A 4,663-nucleotide genomic window follows, 5' to 3' on the forward strand; every position below is an offset into this window, starting at 1 on the left:
GGCCATGCCCCAGCCCCTGAAGCATTCAAGCTGATTTCTTGCAGCAGCTGGGCACTGTAACAGCTCCAGAGCTGCTCTGTAAGGCAAATAAAAGGGTGTGGGCCCTGCAACACCACCTGTAGTTCGCATTGTGCGTTGGAAGGCACAAAGTAAGCAGACGGGAGAAGTCAGGATAGTGCGCAAGGGCATAGAAGGGAGGGGCTCAAGAAAAGAGAAGTGGAAACAGACAGCAAACTAGGCTGGAGAGAGACCTGAGACAATGAGATCTAAATTATACCAGAGCCAACCAGGGGAAAGCACAAATGCAGCCCCCCCCCCTACCACAAATTATGCAGTCGAGATTCCCACATTTGGGGAAATCACAGAGGTCAGCATACCCAGAATGCAATGAATGAACCTCACCCTGGGAAAACAATCTTCATGACCATGGTATCACCTAAGCAAAATAAGTATGATTTGAGAAAGGGCTGGGGAGGGCCGCTGCTCAGGCACACCTCCGTCAAGTAAAGGAGATTCAACTGAGGCAGCACAAGGGAACTCTCATCTGGGGACAACAACTGCAGGGAGAACACATTTTCAGACGAATGTGTGAGGGCAGAAGGCTGCCTAATACTGAAGCACCCCCCAAACAACAAACCAAATGCAACAACTAGTGCAAGCATTCCTGGGGGAAGGCCTGCAGCAGATGGATTCGCATATGGTGATGTCATCCAAGCAATGGGTATAGTTGGCTGCAACCCTCGTCTGCATATGAAAAGAGAAAATGGTCGCGCAGGGCATGGCGGCCTTTGTGGGGTTGCGCTTGGATGACCCCTAGATCGCTTTATACACCCCCATCAGTGTGGGGCTCATGTTGGCCATGCCCCAGCCCCTGAAGCATTCAAGCTGATTTCTTGCAGCAGCTGGACCCAGTAACAGCTCCAGAGTTGCTCTACAAGACAAGTAAAAGGGTGTGAGCCATGCAGCACCACCTGTAGTTTGCATACACACATATATAGGACAGCATCTCTTATATGCCCCAGGGGCAATAAAATAGTATCCTTATCTAGGGTATCCGTCCATGCCGCTACAGCACTACACATACACACCCAGGCCGACGCAATTGCCGGTCTGAGTAAGGTACCTGAATGTGTATAAATGGACTTCAGGGTAATCTCCTGTTTGCGGTCAGCAGACTCTTTGAGGGTAGCCGTATCCTGGGACGGGAGGGCTAACTTCTTGGATAAGCGTGTTAATGCTTTGTCCACCCAAGGGGAGGATTCCCATCGTAACCTATCCGTTGATGGGAAAGGATACGCCATAAGAATCCTTTTGGAAATCTGCAGGAGATTCCCAAGCTTTTTCACATAACTCGTTCAGCTCGTGTGAGGGGAAAAGGTTACCTCAGGCTTCTTTCCCTTGTACATATGTACCCTCTTGTCAGGGATAGGGGGCTCCTCTGTGATGTGCAAAACATCTTTTATTGCCATAATCATATATCAAATGTATTTTGCCAATTTTGGCTGTAACTTTGCATCATCGTAATCGACACTGGAGTCAGAATCCGTGTCGGTATCTGTGTCAACAATCTGGATAGTGGGCACTTATGAGACCCTGACAGTCCCTGCGACATAGGATCAGGCATGGGTTGAGACCCTGACTGTCCCAAAGCTTCAGCCTTGTCTAATCTTTTGTGCAATGAGTTTACACTAGCATTTAAAACATTCCACATATCCATCCAATCAGGTGTCGGCGGAGACACCACATTCATTTGCTCCCGCTCCTCTCTAATATAGCCTTCTTCCTCAGACATGTCGACACACGCGTACCGACACACCACACACACAGGGAATGCTTTTACTGAAGACATTTCCCCCACAAGGCCCTTTGGCAGAACTGGCCCTAATCAATATGATGCCCTAGGCAAAATTTTGCCTGGTGCCCCCTAGCACCACCGCTGGTTCCGCCTCTGACCTTGCACCTCTTTCCCAGCACCATCAACCCTCACCCATAACAGTACTTATTTTGGTGTTTGTACCCCCTATATTTTAAACAGGAACAGTTCGCACATTTGGCGCACAGTCCAAAAAGGGGTGTGTTTTTGCTGGCAATGGGCATGTCCACACAATAGTACCCCCAATTAAAATTCTGCCACACAGTACTGCAATTTTATTCACATTTGATCACGCGATAGTGTCCATAATTCACATTACATCCCACAGTAGTATCACTTTACCTTATAAACGTTACTTCTCACAGTAGTGCTCCTTATTCACATTACATCACACTGAATTGCTCCTTATTTACATTACACCACACCCTATTGCTCTTTATTCACATTAGACGACACAGTAAATGCCCTTTCTATACACAACGCTACATATTAGAGCACCTTATACACATAATGCCACACATTAGTAATGCATTTATACACATAATTCCACACAGTAATGCCCCTTACACATATGAGACACATCATTAATGTCCTTATAAACATAATGCGTCTTACACATTATGACAACCTTTATTAATGCCCTTTTACACATAATGGCCCTCATTCCGAGTTGTTAGCTCGCAAGCTGCTTTTAGCAGCATTGCACACGCTAAGCCGCCGCCTACTGGGAGTGAATCTTAGCTTATCAAAATTGCGAACGAAAGATTAGCAGAATTGCGAATAGACACTTCTTAGCAGTTTCTGAGTAGCTCCAGACTTACTCGACAACTGTGATCAGTTCAGTCAGTTTCGTTCCTGGTTTGACGTCACAAACACACCCAGCGTTCGCCCAGACACTCCCCCGTTTCTTCAGACACTCCCGCGTTTTACCCAGAAACGGCAGCGTTTTTTCACACACACCCATAAAACGGCCAGTTTCCGCCCAGAAACACCCACTTCCTGTCAATCACACTACGATCAGCAGAACAAAGAAAAAACCTCGTAATGCCGTGAGTAAAATACCTAACTGCATAGCAAATTTACTTTGCGCAGTCGCAGAGCGAACATTGCGCATGCGCAATTAGCGGAAAATCGCTGCGATGCGAAGAAAATTACAGAGCGAACAACTCGGAATGACCACCCTTGCGCATGCGCAATTAGCGGAAAATCGCTGCGATGCGAAGAAAATTACCGAGCGAACAACTCGGAATGACCACCAATGTCCCTTACACATATGCCGCACATTATTAATGCCCTTATACACATAATGACACACATAGTGCCCCTTACACATATGTTGCACATTATTAATGCATTTTTACATGACACACATAATGCTCCTTACTCATATTCCGAACACTACTGCACAATCAACCCACTCACATGCACACAGCACTCACACTGCCACTAACACTGTGACCTCTGCCTCTGCTTGGATACAGATGTGTCCTCATAAATCTTGCCTCAATGCTAACGTTGGGGCACCTTTTTTTTATTAAAATGCATCTTATTTGCATTGCTATGTTGTTAGGATGCACACGCAGCTTCTGCCGATTAAAATGATATGCAGCACGCCTATATACTGTGTGAGACTGTGGCTGTATCTGCATATGAAATGCTACACACAGAATATAGGCATGCCGCATATCATTTTAATCAGCAGAAGTTGCTGATGCCCCTAGGCATATCAAATGCCCTAGGCAATTGTCTAGTTTGCCAATGCCTATGGCCGGCTCTGCCCTTTGGAGAGACAGAGAGAGAGTATGCCAGCACATACCCCAGCGCTATATAACCCAGGAATAGCACAGTAACTTAATGTTTGCACAGTAGCGCTGCTGTATGTAATTTGCGCCAAATTATGTGCCCCCCCCCCTCTCTTTTCAACCCTCTTGTCTACCGTGGTATAAGCAGGGGAGAGTCCGGGGAGCTTCCTCTCAGCGGTGCTGTGGAGAAAAAATGGCGCTGGTGAGTGCTGAGGGAGAAGCCCCGCCCCCTCGGCGGCGGGCTTCTGTCCCGCTTAAACTGTACAATTGGCGGGGGCTCATACATATATACAGTGCCCAGCTGTATATATATGTTATATTTCTGCCAAAAAGAGGTTTATATTGCAGCCCAGGGCGCCCCCCCTGCGCCCTGCACCCTTACAGTGACCGGAGTATGTGAGGTGTATGGGAGCAATGGCGCACAGCTGCAGTGCTGTGCGTTACCTCAATGAAGATCATGAAGTCCTCTGCCGCCTCTGAAGTCTTCTTTTCTTCTCATACTCACCCGGCTTCTATCTTCCGGCTCTGCGAGGGGGACGGCGGTGCGGCTCTGGGACGGACGGCGAGGGTGAGATCCTGCGTACCAATCCCTTTGGAGCTAATCCCTTTGGAGCTAATGGTGTCCAGTAGCTTAAGAAGCAGGACCTTGCAACTTGGAGAGTAGGGCTGCTTCTCTCCCCTCGATGCAGGGAGTCTGTTGCCAGCAGTGCTCCCTGAAAATTAAAAACCTAACAAAATACTTTCTGTCAGAAAGCTCAGGAGAGCTCCTGAAAAGCACCCAGTCTCCACTGGGCACAGTATCAAACTGAGGTATGGAGGAGGGGCATAGAGGGAGGAGCCAGTGCACACCCAGAACTAAAGTCTTTCTTAAAGTGCCCATGTCTCCTGCGGAGCCGTCTATCCCCATGGTCCTTACGGAGTCCCCAGCATCCTCTAGGACGTTAGAGAAAATAGGATTTTAATACCTACCGGTAAATCCTTTTCTCTT

At 47.8% G+C, this 4,663-nt stretch overlaps 1 non-coding gene across 1 annotated transcript; it reads right to left on the minus strand.

Annotated features, from left to right (window-relative positions):
* Positions 1 to 287: 287 nt before the first annotated feature.
* LOC134898949 (U1 spliceosomal RNA) lies at positions 288 to 453 on the minus strand. The gene has a single exon (XR_010172637.1). It is a non-coding gene; the product is annotated as a U1 spliceosomal RNA (small nuclear RNA).
* Between the last annotated feature and the right edge of the window lie 4,210 nt (positions 454 to 4,663).

Source organism: Pseudophryne corroboree, chromosome 3 (genome assembly GCF_028390025.1).
Source record: "Pseudophryne corroboree isolate aPseCor3 chromosome 3, aPseCor3.hap2, whole genome shotgun sequence".
Lineage (NCBI taxonomy): Eukaryota > Metazoa > Chordata > Amphibia > Anura > Myobatrachidae > Pseudophryne > Pseudophryne corroboree.